Raw genomic sequence first — 15,826 nt, 5'->3', positions numbered from 1 at the left:
GGAGAGGCCACAGCAGTGAGAGGTCCGCCTACCGCAAAAAAAAAAAAAAAAAAAAAAGAAATCGCTCCAATAAAGAATCCAAGTTAATGACCATAAAGATGCTCAATGAGCTCAGGAGAAAAATGGATGAACACAGAAGTTTAACAAAGAGAAAATATAAAACAGAACCAAATAGAGCTGAAAACTACAATAACTAAAATAAAAAATACACTAGAAAGAATCAACAGTAGATTAGATGATACAGAAGAATGGATCAGCAAACTAGAATATAGAGTAGTGGAAATCACCCAAGCAGAAGGCTGAAATCATATCAAGTATCTTTTCAGACCACAACAGTATGAGACCAGAAATCAACTACAAGGAAAAAAAAAAAAAAAGAAAGACAAAACAAACAAAAAACATGCAAAAAGCATAAACACGTGGAGGCTAAACAATATGCTACTAAACGAATCACTGAAAAAATCAAAGAGGAAACAAAAAAATACTTGGAGACAATCAAAAATGGAAACACAATGATCCCAAATCTATGGGACACAACAAAAGTAGTTCTGAGAGGTTAGTGTACAGAGATACAAGCCTACCTCAGGAAACAAGAAAAATCTTAAACGACCTAACTTTACACCTGATGGAATTAGAAACAGAAGAATAGACGAAACCAAAAATTAGTAGAAGGAAAGAAATAATAAAGATCAGAACAGAAATAAATGATATAGAGAATAAGAAAAACAGTAGAAAAGATGAATGAAGCTAAGAGATGGTTTTTTGAAAAAATAAACAAAATTGATAAACCTTTAGCAGACTCATCAAGAAAGAAGGAGAAAGGGCCCAAAGAAATAAAATCAGAAATGAAATACAAAGGATTATAAGAGAGTACTACAATTATATGTCAATAAAATGAACAACCTAGAAGAAATGGATAAATTCCTAGAAACATTCAATCTCCCAAGACCGAATCGGGAAGAAATAGAAAATATAAACAGACAAATTAACAATAATGAAATTGAATCAGTAATTTTAAAAACTCCCCAAAAACAAAAGTCCAGGACCAGATACTGTCACAGGTAAATTCTACCAAAAATGTAAAGAAGAGTTAACATGCAGCCTTCTGAAACTATTCCAAAAAACTGAAGAGGAAGGAATGCTTGTGAATTCATTCTATAAGGCCAGCCTCACCCTTATCCCCAAACCAGACAAAGACACCACAAAAAAAGAAATTTACAGGCCATCACTGATGAATACAGATGCAAAATCCTCAAAAAAAATTAGGGAACCAAATTCAGTAGTACATTAAGAAGATCATACACCATGAACAAGTGGGATTTATCCCAGGGATTCAAGGATGGTTCAGTATTTGAAAATCAGTCAATGTGATACATCCCATTAACAAATTGAAGAATAAAAACCTTATGATGATCTCAAAGGTGCAGAAAAAGCTTCTGACAAAATTCAACATCCATTAATGATAAAAACTCTCAACAAAGTGGCTATAGAGGGAACACATCTCAAAATAATAAAAGCCATATATGAAAGCTTTTCTTCTAAGATCAGGAACAAGACAAGGATGCCCATCTTCACCACTTTTATTCAACATAGTATGAGACATCCTTGCCACAGCAATCAGACAGACAGAATAAAAAAAATAGGAAATAAAAGGCATCCAAACTGGAAAGAAAGAAGTAAAACTGTCATTATTTGCCAATGACATGATACTATATATAAAAAAGCTAAAAATGCTACCAGAAAGTTATTAGAAGTAAGACATGAATTCAATAAAGCTGTAGGACACAAAATTAATACCCAGAAATCAGTTGCATTCCTATACACTAATAATGAATCATCAGAAAGAGAAATTAAGAAAAGAATCCCATTTACAATTGCAACAAAAAGAATAAATCTAAGAAGATAAACCTGTACTCAGAAAACATATACACACACACACACACACACACACACACAGAGTGGGGTATTACCCATAAAAAAGAATGAAGTTTTGACAATTATGATGATATGGATGGAGGGTATTATACTAAGTGAAATAAGTCAGACAAAGACAAATCCATATGATTTCATTTACATGTGAGAAGTGAAAAACTAAACAAATGAACAAACATAACAGAAACAGACCCATAGATACTCATAGAATTGGTGGTTGCCAGAGGGTGGGTGAGGGAGTGAATGAAATAGGTGAGGGGGATTAAGAGGTAGAAGGTTCCAGTTACAAAATAAGTGAGTCATATGCATGAAATGTACAGCATGGGGAATACAGTCAATAATATTGTAATATATTTGTATGGTGCAAATGGTTACTAGAGTTATAGTAATGATCACTTTGTAATGTGTAGAAATATCAAATCACTATGTGGTACACCTAGAACGAATATAGTGTTGAAGGTCAATTATACTTCAATTAAAATAGTTTTATCTACCCTAAGCTATAGTAAAATCTACTTTCCTAATTAATTATTGTGTAAATGTTTTGTATTTTTCCAATACCTATCTATCTAACCAATGACATTGAAGTTCATTTCCCAAAGCCCAAACTGTCAATATTTTACATATATATGTATATTTAAGTGTGTGTGTAAATTATATGAATATATATATTTAATTAAATCAAAGTAATTTTTTCATAATTCTAATTTTTGTTTTTTATTCCCAAACAAATTTAAGCATAAGGGGTGGGCAGGAATTTTTGTTTTTCTTTTTTTTGCTGTTGTTCATTGCTGCCTCCCCAGTGCTCAGACCTATCCCTTACACATAAAATCTCAGCCAGAATATTTTTATAATGTATAAATAAAATATTACCCATAAAGATAATCCTATATCTGCCAATGTAGGTGAGCAAATAAAAACATTTCTGCCTGAGAAACGCACATTGCTCATTTATACCCCTCTACCCTATGAAATTGATTTTTGCTGTGGGATGTTTAAAGTGAGTTAAAATCCATGCACGTCCCTTTATTTAATTGTGGGCCAGGAGAACTCTCAGCTTTTGCTGCAAATTAGCCAGCAACAGGAGCAATTCATCCAGATGCTGAAATGAGCACCCTGGGGAGCTGGTGGATATCTCGGATGTGGAGTGTGAGGTGGGTCCATAAGAGAGGAGGCCTGGCAGATGAACTACATCCAAGTGAAAATGCAGGAGAAAGAAGCTATACTTGAAAACCCTGGGCTTCCCAGAGAACCTGGTGATCCAGAACCACTTTTCTTGCGAAAAAAACTGGAGAATTTGGCTGCAATTTCCTCCTGACCCAGAACTTTGATGAGGAATGAAACTGGGAGGGCAGGCACCCACAGCCCTCACCTTACGCCCACTCCACAAGAATTTATGTATATACATATCTATAAAGATGTATCTATTTTACTTTATTTACTTAGTTATTAGAAAAAAATAAAAAACTTTAAAACAAAACACCCAAACTTCCCACCCTCCTAAAGTGGCCCCATTCCCACCCTGGCCTGAGAGGACCCAGGCCAGATGGCTGTCCCCCACCCCCTGTCCCAGCCCAGCAACCTGGCAGGACTGGAGGGTGACAGATGGGCCCCTCTTGGCCCCTGTCTCAGCTTCCTGCAGCCAGATGGAGAGGTGGGTGCTTGTTTTCTGCTCCCCCCCAAAACCCCTGAGACCTCCCCAACCCTTTTCCAGGGTGAGGGGAAGCTAGCACCTAAACTTTGATTCTCCATTGGAGTGACTCAAATCTTTCCATCTCGGGTGAGCACTCAGAAGCCCGACACCCCCTCCACAGACTGGCCATGACCTCCAGGCTGCATCCCTTTGCTGGGGAGGGAGATGTCTGGTTTGTCCTGCCTGGGGAAGAGGCAAGATCAGAGCCGCTTTGGAGCTCAAGGCCACCTCCTACCCCAGAATAGAACCATGTCTCTGATAAAGGTTTTGAAGTGAAATAAAGTTTTAAAAGCTAAAAAATAAAAATAAATAAAAGGTGAAGGAGCTAGTTCCCTCATGTCTAGGTGTTGCTAGATGAGGTGGGTTAGAGAGAAAGACGAATTCCCTGAGGCTGCTCTTCAGGGGAAAGGCTCAAGGAACAGGCAGCGACAGTCTCACCTCGCAGCAGCTAGTAGGAACAACTGGTCCCAAGGAAGTGCAATGGAGCGGCTCTGGGTTGTTGCGGCCCTTGCCCTCCGTGGCGGACTTCATCCGCACCTGAAGCCTTTTGTGTACTTCTGGCTTTTAAAAGGCTCGAGCTCTCCAGGCCGCGCATGCGCAGTTTGGTCCTGCGCCGGCGTCCTGCGCCTGCGCCAGCGTCAGCCTCCTGCGGCAGCCTCGCGGGCTTCTTCTCTGCGCGGCATGAGAGCGACAGCCTTTCCCTCGCACCTGACTGGGCCTCTGTGGCGAGGAGGTGCTGCACGGTGAGTCTGGATATGGGATTTTGGGGGGAGAAGGGGAGGCAGTCCTCCTAGAGGATTGGTGTTTGCGAGATAGGAGGGGATCCCGGCACCAAGGGCACACAGGTGTTTTCTCATCCCAGGAGTTCCCTCCTGATATCCCCTGAGCTCCTTTGGGGAGGAGTGGTCGGGGTGCCGCCTTTGAAGCTCAGCACATCCGAACCTGTCCTTTTCCTGTCCCTTCATCAGGATCTGCCCTTACTTCCCACAAGCTTACCCTGTGGGCTCCAACTGTGCCCTATTTTCCTCCTTGGGAAACTCCACATTCCACCCATCCAGCCCAGGCCCCAGGTGTTAGCCCAGAAGATTAAATCAAACTAGAGAAAATGACATCCTTTAGGTTTTTTTTCCCCTGATGTCTGGAAAAAAACGAGTCGGAATTGTGAAGCCGTTTAGATTTTCATAGATCAAAGGTTCATTCTGACTCTTAGTTAAAAGGAAGATGGTAGATTGGAGAAAGAAAACAAGAAGATTAGTCAAGAAGGAAAGCAAAGGAAAGGGAACACAAGGCCAAAAAAAAAAAATTGGTTTCTTCTACTTTGTCCTATAACCTGCGGACTAGGTTTAGTGATTTTATGGTATGACATGAAGTAGGGAAGAGCAAATATTGCATTTTCCTCCATCAGATACAGCTGTGATGGGGCAAACAAGTGTTTGCTTATCCAGCCATAACTATGTCTTACAAGCAAATTTACCAATTTAGAAATACTGGAAATTTCTGCAGATGCATTGACTTATTAAGCAGCAACTCCCAGAAACATTCTTTCAAACTTTTGAAAGTAAATTCCTCTAGTAGATTATTGTATATTATCATGTCCTAGGGACTCTAGGAAGGAAGAACCATAAATAGAAGCCAGAAGACCCCCATCAAGCAGTATATAGGATAATAAGACTCAGGAACACACATGCAGCCAACCCATTTTCACCAAATTAACCAAGGAAATTGACCTTTACTGCTTTACTGGAGGGCCAGGGGGTTGACAACACATTAGAACTAATAGAACGTAGCTATTATGTGGAATGGGTCTTGAGTCATTTCGTTTTTCTGTTAAGTAAAATAGTGATGACAGGATGCTAGGGGACCATGGGCTAAGCCACAGGTATGTGAATTACACATGTATCCTGATATACTGAAAATACTGTATTGTTTTATCTCCCAAGATTTTTTTAACATCTGTTTAGTGTGAGTCATTTCCTGTGCCCTGGGTGAAAATTCAAGCAAGTATATGGCTTTGTTGGTCATAAAAATGTGTCGTTCAATTATCTTAACTGTGGCAAGCAACTTAATTTTCTGATGGCCACCAGCTGTAGCCTTTTTGGATCTAACACTGGATCCCATGGACTGCTAATAGTCAATGGTTATACACAGCAGGTGTATGAGAAAGGGATATTTATGCAAGATATTGAAGTCCTCTAATGGGCAACTTTGACTCAAAGATTCCCCGTCTGACTGGAGAAAACTTTCTTAGAGATGTTCTGCCGGCTGAGATGCTTTCCACCCAGTCTCCTTCAGGGAGACAGGCATAAGGCCTGCTTTCAAGTCTGAAGGCTCTCCCAACCTTCTCTGTCTCCCAGTACTTTTTCTTCATAGGGATTTGCCCAAATATCTATCTGTCATCTTCTTTAAGTACCCAAACTAACATAATGACTTTTCCAAAAATTATAAGCATAATCTCAGTTAAGGAATTGGAATTTTGAGTACAAATTATTAGTCCAAACTCTGAACTTGTTTTAATGGCAAACCTCCTCTTAACTAGCTCAAGCCTGCTGTCAATAGAAGCCTTTATTGGAATAAGGGCTAAGGCTTGAATTTTGTCTTTTTCCCCTTTCTGCTTCTCCTCTTCCTCCCTCCTTCTCCCAGTCTCCAATCTCATTAGTCAGTTACTATCCAGGGGATGTGGAAAAAGAAATGGAAGAGAATAGGAAAGGAACAGGAAAGAATTTTACATTGGCAGCTAGCTTCTCACTCTCTGGGACTGAAGATGCTTAAAGCTAACCTTGTGAAGGAGGTCTTTTCTGATGACAAAGGTTCCCTTTTAGGCCCCTTTGTTCTACAATTCCTTTGACCTAGGCAGAGGCAATTTATACCAGTCTTTAGGAATCTTGCATCACCCCAGTTCTTTTCTGCTGGAATTCCTTCATCCTTTGATAGATACACACTGTGGTAATGCAATTTATAATAAGAAATATGTATCTGGTCTTCATCCTCATTTCTGACACAGCTCCTAAAACCATTAGAGTTTCCTAAGTGATAAGAGTAATAAAAGTGTCTTGATATTCACAACAAACCCCTTTCAACTACATCTGAGTTCATGTTAATGAGGAGACTTATGGAAAACACCTGAGGATGGTAAAGGGCATCCAAAGGAAGGGAGCTGGTTGCCAGGGGAACCAACCATGTGATTAGGGGGTTGGAACTTTCAGTTCACCCCCTGCCCTCTGGGGACGGGGGAAGGACTGCAGTTTGAATCAGTCATGAAGGGTCAATGATTTAATCAATCATGCCTGTGTAATAAAGTCCCCATAAAAACCAAAAGGGTGGGGGTTCAGAGACTTTCTGGGTTGGTGAACACGAGGGGATGCTGGGGGAATGGTGCTATCAGAGAGCATGGAAGCTTTTCCCACATAACTTGTGCTCCTTCCCACATGCCTTGCCCTGTGCATGTCTTGCATCTGGCTGTTCTTGAGTTATATCCTTTTATAATAAACCAGTGACCTAGTGAGTAAAATGTTTCTCTGAGTTCTGTGAGTCACTCTGCAAATTAATCGAACCTAAGGAGGAAGTGGTGGGAACCTCCAGTCTGTACACACACTGTTTCTTTCTTGCCAGAAATATATAAAATATATAAACCAGTTTATAGGAAATCCTGGCATACACCTTGTGTTGATGAATACTGGGAATGCAGGCCTACCCTCATGCAGCCATCTCTGCCAGGCTGGTACAGAACACTTGAGCTCAATGATAGCCTGAGACAGGGCCAGATTCTCTTTGTCTTCCTCTTCAGAGGGCTCCAGGGATATCACTTCATCACCCTTCTGGGGATAAGTGGACTCTACCTCTGAAGTGCTTACAGATTGCAAGAGCTCTTATCCAAGAGTTCTCATCAATAAATCTTTCTCCTACATCTGCATATTTTCTACCTGCATTACACTCAGGGTCTTATAGTTGTGAAAATAGTTTTTAAATAATTCCTTTGGAAATTTCCAAGAAATGGTTTTCTCTCTCATCTTCAAATTTAACATTCATTGTGTTCATAGTTCTTTATATACATTTACAATAAATACATCATTACATTACTTGTATATGATTAAAACTCACTTGGAGTTTAAGGATAAGCAGCAGATTGGAGACATGGCATTTGGAGTTTCTTACTTCTCTCATGTTCACAGAAAATTGCTAAAAGTACTTAGGAGTATTTTGCTGGGTAACTAGGCTTTAGAAATAAAATGCAGGGCGACAGGTAAATACCAGAGTCAAGTAGAGTTTTTTAGATGTAATTGGATTATTCCCTTTGCAATGAATACTTCACCCATGCTAGTTAATCATAATTAAAATTACATGTAATAATTTGGGAGCTTTATAAGTAGAGTATTTGGGGGTTGTGTCCCAATAGGGATTGGGTATTAATTAAGAGGAAAGACAAAATGAGGGGAAAATAAGATTAAGTTGATTTAAAGGAAAGGATAGTTAAATAAGATGGTGAGAATGATTGCAGATTGTTAATCATGATAATATCGAATTCCTGTGTCTCGGAATAATACTTTTGTTTTTGAGTAAAAGTGATATAATATTCAAGATTTTTAATTCTCTCTTTTCATATGATACTGTCATTTAAGATTGGTAAATCTTATGCTATATGAGTATATATTAGCCTGAGGAATTCTGAAATACAGAACCTTCATCATTTCTGTATCAACTGTTTTATATTAGAGAAAAAATTTAAATGTAATATTGTTATGCAGTATTTCCCAAGTTACATTTATATGTAAAAGTTGTGCTTTGAACATGTGTGGGAACCTTCAAATTATTGCCTGTAAATTCTGTGTGATTTTTAAAGGTACATTTTCTAGAACCACTATATGCATAGTCATATATGTGTGGCATAGTGAACTCAACACAAGATTATTCTTTGAAAATATTTCAATTTTTTGTAATTGCTCTTGAGAGACTAGACAGATCTCTCTCCAGTATGCAGCTCCATCATGCTACTTAACCTGATCTTTTCATCTACTAAAATTAAACTCAGTTTTTGATAGTTTTCATGTTTCAACCATAGCAGATTATCTACTTAGTAATGTTTAATCTTAATCTTTAAGATTTCTCTCTAAAATATGCATCTTTTACATTAATTAATTGTACAAATTCTTACTGAACATTTATGTTCTTAGTCTGGGTAAACAAGGGTTAATATAACAACTCTTTTCTTAAAGAACTTTTGTCTAATCAGTAAAAGAAATTGTCTAATGCATCACTAATTATAGTAAAGTATGATAAATATTATAATAGGGATAGGCCCCAACTCTTGGCAAAGCACTTGGGAGCAGTGCAGAATCTCCATTATTGTTATATATGAACAACATATGTGAGAAAGAGTACACGATAATAGGTGTTTACCAATCTGAGGACAATTTCCCCTCAGATATGTTACCTGTAAATAACAATTCAGTTTTGTTCCATAGATACATATGTTGATTTGTGAGCTTACTTAAAGATATATGCCCTTAAGTAAACTCATAAAGAAAAATTATTTGATCCATCATGTACATTCAGCAGAATGAAAATAGTGTGATATGGCTTCAATAAGGTTATTGTTAAAGTGCCTCAACACATAAAGAGGCACTATTAAGTAGTGTGTAAGTGTTCAGGCTTTGGAGACATATTCTATGACTTTGAATCCTATCTCTATAACTTACTAGCATTGTGACTTTAGCAAATTATTTTATATTTCTGTCTTTCTGGTTATTTTTATATGAAATGGAGAAGATATTAGGCTAAACCATATGAGATTGTTATATTTGGCTGTTTTATTTTATAGTTTATTTAGGTGTAACCGATTTACAACAAACTACACACATTTAAAGTACGCAATTTGATGAGTTTTCATAAATACATATATACCTAAGAAACCATTGCCATAATTCAGATGTAAACATAGTAGTCACTCCAAAAAGTTTTCTTGTACCCCCCCCTTTTTTTTTTGCGGTACTCGGGCCTCTCACTGTTGTGGCCTCTCCTGTTGTGGAGCACAGGCTCCAGATGCACAGCCTCAGCGGCCATGGCCCATGGACCTAGCCACTCCGCGGCATGTGGGATCTTCCTGGACCGGGGCACGAACCTGTGTCCCCTGCATTGGCAGGTGGACTCCCAACCACTGCGCCACCAGGGAAGCCCTTGTACCCCTTTTAAATCCATTTTTCCCTACCTCTGTCTCCTGGAAAGCACTGATTTGCTCTCTGGCTCTCTGGATAGTTTGCCTTTTCTAGATTTTTTTTATTGAGTGGGATCATTGCAATATGTACCTTTTTGGTTTGACTTCTTTCATTCAGCATAATTATTTTGAGACTCATTCATGGTTTTGCAGGTATCAAAAGTAGTTGCTGGCTGGTATTTCCTTGTATGGGTATTCCACAATTTGTTTATTCATTTACCTGTTGGTGGACATTTCAGTTGTTTTCTGTTTTAGGTGATTGTATATATTTAGATGTTTAGGTGATTTATATATTTGCTATAAACATTTGCATACAGAAAACAATAGAGAAAAACAATGAAACAAATAGTTTCTTTGAAATGACCAATAAACTTAGGAAAGAAGATATAAATCTTCAATATCAGGAATGACAGAGGTGACATTACTGCACATCCTACATACACAGTGAGAATAATAAGAGAATGTTATTAACATCCATCAAGAAGTCTGGTTAATTAAATAAAATGGAAAAAATTCCTGGAAAGACAAAAATTACCAAGCTCACTCAAGAAGAAATAGATATACTGACTAGTCTTATATCTATTAAAGAAATTGATTTCATAGCAAAAAAATTGCATAAAAATAACTACCCCTGGATTGCTGCTTGGATGATTATACCAAATATTTAAGAAATAATACCAATTCTGTGTAGATACTTCTAGAAAATTGAAAAGGGAAGAATACTCCAAAATGTATTTTATGAGACTGATGTTACTTTGATAACTGATTCAGATGAAGACATTACCAGAAAAACCAAACAAACCCAAAACTATGAAAGAACAAAATCTATGAACCTAGACACAGAAGTCCTTAACACAAAGTCAGCATATCAAATCTAGTAATATATTAAAGGATTAATAAATCATAACCAAGTAGGGATTATTCTGTTAACACAGAAATCAATATAATTCACTATATTCACAGACTAAAGAAGAAAAGCCATATGATTGCCTTGGTAGGAACATAAAAAAAATTTGGCAAAATTCAATCTTCTTTCATGATAAAAACTCTCAACATAATGAAGGGTAGCTGTGTAAAACCCACAGCTAACAGTATAATTAATAGTCCAAGACTGACTGTCTTCTCTCTGACATGGAGGATGAGGCATGGTTGTCCACTCTAACCACTTCTATTCAACATTGCACTGAAGGTCTTAGACAGTGCAATATGTAAAAAAATGAAATAAAAGCAATACAAATTGGAAGGGACGAATTAAAAAAATTATTTGCAGGCAATCTGATTTTCTAAATATTAAAGAATCTACAGAAAAGTTACTATTTGACATGCTTAGACTCCCCAAAGAGCAATTCTCTTGTTTTATCCTAATAATAATAGAATCAACTTCAAAGATTATAATGATTGATGTGTTTGAATACATTAATATACATATGGCATTTATCATGGAATCTGTTCCAGAGGAGGTAACCTGCAACTGTTAGCTAATGCTTTTTGTCGTGCATATTATCAGCAAAACTTGAAAATGACAATACAATGCAATTGAAAATTGAAAGAGAGAATTAATGAGCAGAAAAATGAATATGAGGACTGAAATATTGTGTCAGGTTAAATGTCAGTTTAAAAAAATTACCTCTGAGTGATAAGTAAAAACTGGCTCTGAGTTTCCCAGCAATTGATACTAAAAAGTAAATATGCATTATCATCACGTTTATCAATATCCATACCATTTAAAAACATTTTTTAGAACAGATAAAGACATTAATGAGAGGCACGATTGTTTTTTTTTTTTACTGTGACCAAATAGAATATTTTAGGGCTCTCTTATTAAGGACACAGTACAACTTAGTGACCACAACCCAAGCAATCTTTTATAATAAATAAAATGACAGGTTTTTAAGTATGTAAGCCTTATGTATATATTTTTCTTTTTAGAAAGACAGTCTTTGTACATTGAGTAATAATGTCTACTGAGCAATAATGTGAAGTAATGTCAGTAATTAAAATTCAGATAATGCTACATATCAGGCACTGTTACATAATTTACATATATTAATTCACTTATTTACAACCATATTATGAGGTAGTTACTATTATTGTCTCTTTTAAAAATGAAGAAACTGATGCACAGAGAGGTTGAGTGATTTGCCTAAGGTCACACAGTTTTTAAGTGGCAGAGAGAGAATTCAAAGGCCACTACGTATCTGTACTATATTGTCTCATCTTTTCTTCTTTGTCATAATTTAGTAGTGCAACAGTTTTTTGTTGTTTTTTTAATTGTTGTTGTGATTGTATGTCTCTAATACTCTTTAAGTAGACTCATTTACTTGTCTTGGTCATTCAGAATGGCTAACTTTGCTTCTCTGAAATTCCTATTTTAAATCCACGATTAATCTGATGATATGAAGGCAAGATAGTGTAATGTTAAGCACACAAGATCTTGAGCTAGCTTTTATAATGTTTGTTTTCATTCAACTACATTCTAATTCAGTAACACTAGATGAGACACACAACCTTTCAAAACTTTTTTCCTTTGCAGTAGTTGAAATAGCAATAATAGCAATATCACAAGATTTATACACATCACGAAACAAGATAATTAGATAATTGTTAGTTCAGTTGGGCAGAGGGGAGGGGGTTACTGCTTAACTTTGTCATGGGTAAGTAAATAGGAAAAACCATAAAAAGTAATTTCTACTCTCTTCCTTGCATTATTATTTCCCCTAGAATTAAGTAGCCATTTTTGCATCTTTGTTTAGGGTGAGAAATAAATTATTTTAAAATATGAATATTCAGTTTTTCAGTTATTTTCTCTACCAAATGATTGCTAAAATATTTGCAGTAGGGCATTTTTATGTAAGATTATCCACTTTATCAATGCATTCTAATTCCTGTTCAGTGGAAATAAAAGTCATAACACTCATGAAGAGCACTTTTACCCATTACAGGGAAGACACCTCAACTAGAACAATTGTTACAAATAAATAACATGAGATATGGCATATAAAATTGTACATGTAAAGAATTTAAAACTGTGTCTGGCATATGCTAAGTGTTATGCAAGGGATAATTTATAGTAGTAGCAGACAGAGAAGGAGCAGTAGCAATAGTGGTAGTTGTCCCATTAGACTGCAGGGGATGTTAAAGATAAGAACAACGTGATTTACCCTTGGGTTTATAGCATCTAGTAGCTCCTTAAAAAGGAATAAATGGATAACTCATAATTAGTGAGTGGACAAGAAATATTTAAGCACATAAAAATAGTAGACTACATTCTTGTATACCTTCTTCTGTGGAATAATTAAATTTGAAGAAAAGTAGAAATATGGTCAGGTTTAGCGTTTACCTAATCTTCAAGAATATGATCATTTTTGTCCCAAAGAAATGGCAGCAGTATATCCAAGTCCATATATGCCAAGAAAGGTCAGGGAAAATACAAAAGAACTCAATATTGTCTTGTTAAAAAGTTCAGAACTGGGAATAGCTATGAATATTTAAAAAATTACAGGAGAAACAGATTCTGATTTATTCTATGATATCGGGACTTGAGAAAGGTAAGAAAATGGTCATTGTTTATTTTAAGTAAATATTCATATCTATTTTGCTTTTGAATTTTATTTTACAAATGGTCCTTAATATTCTTCTATGAAACTACTGTTGTATGACTGTTATTTACCTAAAGTTACCATTGATATGTGACTAATTCAGAATATATAGTTGTTTCATTTTATATTCTTTTGGACTCTGTATAGTAAAGAATATACTAAACATTTTTTCCTTTGAGGTCTTCGATATATTGTTCATAGGATAAAATGTATTTTACTAATATGCTTTTCAAATACTCTGGGTAGTATAACATTTACTAATAAATTATAAAGAACAGATTGAAATAGTCCTTCTGAGATACAGTTGAGGTTTACTCTAAGAAAGTACTTCATCTACTGTTGTTTGTGTAATACAACGACACAATAATCAGATATTAGATGAAATTTAACCTTAAACCTCTCAATGGTTTCTTTTGTAAAACTCATGCCCAAATAATCTTGTAAAATTCTTGTAAATATGGAACAAAATATGGAAGGCCACTGTCAATGACTAAAAGTTCACAGAGGTAGTTATTTGTTATATTGCTGAGATAATCGTAATTGGCGCCTAGTGTTCTTTGGAGAAGACCTCTTTAAGAATCAAAACATGGTAAGGTAATTGACTTTGTACAAGGAAAAATCAATGAATAACTGTCTCAATATTTACAGATGGATTTTTAAAAAATTATGGTTAGCGGAAGTTACAAATTCTATAACAATAATCTGTGTACTAGTTTACTAGTTTTTTAATAGGTACATTGAAAGAGGCCAAAACAGACACAGTGAAGAGCTTAGCAAGTTTAAGTGCTTAATTTTCTGTAAATCACAGGAAGTTTTGTTTTTTGTTTTTTGGGTTTTTTTTTTTGCTGGAAACTAATTTGGCTAAAAAGATAGTATCATATAAAAATCATACAGTTTTAGAAAGTTAATCAATATTTTGTGGAGTCACTGAAGATAAGGCATTTAGGAAGGCAGATTCAAGGATATGGAGACATATATCCTTAAAATAGTGTGTGCTTCCGTGACCTAAATATGGTCCTTTTAAATATAATAAAAATAAAAGTTCAACAACAACAAAAAACAATTATCCATTACTTGCTAGCAGTTGTGTCAGATATTTATATATGCATCATTTTTCTTAATCCTTATGTATTTCATTCATTAGTTATTGTTTTTGAATTAGAAACTATTTGAATATTTGATGAAGTAAAAGAAGCTGAGGCTTTGATAAAAGAGGAAAAATAGCGCTTGAAGAGATTAGGGAGGTAAATAATTGAAAGGACTTTGACATTTACCCTAAGTGTCAGAGGAAGCCTTTGGAATATACTGAGGAGTGATATCATCTGGTTTATGTTTTGACAAGACTACTTTGGCTGTTGTGCTAAGAATAGATTGAAGCATGGAAACCTTCTAATTAATTAATCCAGGTTAGAAATAATGGTGGCTTGCCCCAGGCAAATAGCAGTGGACATGGTAAGAGACTGGATCTTTTAATTCTTCCAAAACAAAGGCAAAAGGATGTGTTCAAACAGCACATGTAAACTGTAAGAGAAAGACTGGAGTTGGACATGTTGCTAAGGTTTTCACTTGGAGATGGAGTTTTTATTAACTGAGAAGGAAAAAGTTGTGCAAAAGGCAGGTTTAAGGATGAACAAGAACAGTAGTTCAGTTCAGGGCATGTTGAGTTTCTGTCAAGTAGGAAATAGGGTAAGTTTGGAAATATCTAGTAGGTAATTGGATAGATTAATCTGCTCAGAACTCAGGAGAATTCTGACTGGAGATATAAATTTGAAATATGCCAACACATACATAAACATAGCATGTAAATAAAAGCATGTGACTGAGCTCATCAAGTAAGTGGTTATAAATGTAAAAGAGAATTCAAGAGGCAGAACCCTGGGGAACTGCAATGTTAACGAAATAAAGAGAACTTATCAAAGGAGCCTGTGGAGAAGGCATTGAAGTAGGAGGATAATCAAGAGAGAAATGAAATGAACTGATAGGCATGTGAAGAAAATGTTTCAAAGAGGAGATAGTGATAAACTATTCATAGTTACTTAAATGGAATGCTAAATTTTATGCTTATCTTTTTCCAAAAATGTTCTCAAATAATTAAATATCTCTTCGAAGAGTCAAAGGCAATATACAGGCTTTGAGTAATGGTAGACCACATAATTTCGGCCAACCATTCACTTGAAAGAGTATGGGACAGACATGTTTGAGGGCAAAGATACCTGACAATTTAGTGGAGAAACATAGAGCAGATCTGGACAGGATGAAATTCCAATGACATGAGACTAGCAGTTGATGCCCCTTTGCCCTGTTTTCTAAATCATTTTTTTTTTTCTTGAGGAGAATGAGTAGGTTAAGAAGCTGAGCTAAAGTTTTAACGTTGTTGGGCTATTGTGTCAAGAA

This window comes from Mesoplodon densirostris, chromosome 11 (genome assembly GCF_025265405.1).
Source record: "Mesoplodon densirostris isolate mMesDen1 chromosome 11, mMesDen1 primary haplotype, whole genome shotgun sequence".
Classification (NCBI taxonomy): domain Eukaryota; kingdom Metazoa; phylum Chordata; class Mammalia; order Artiodactyla; family Ziphiidae; genus Mesoplodon; species Mesoplodon densirostris.
Note: the sequence above shows the minus strand (reverse complement) of the source record.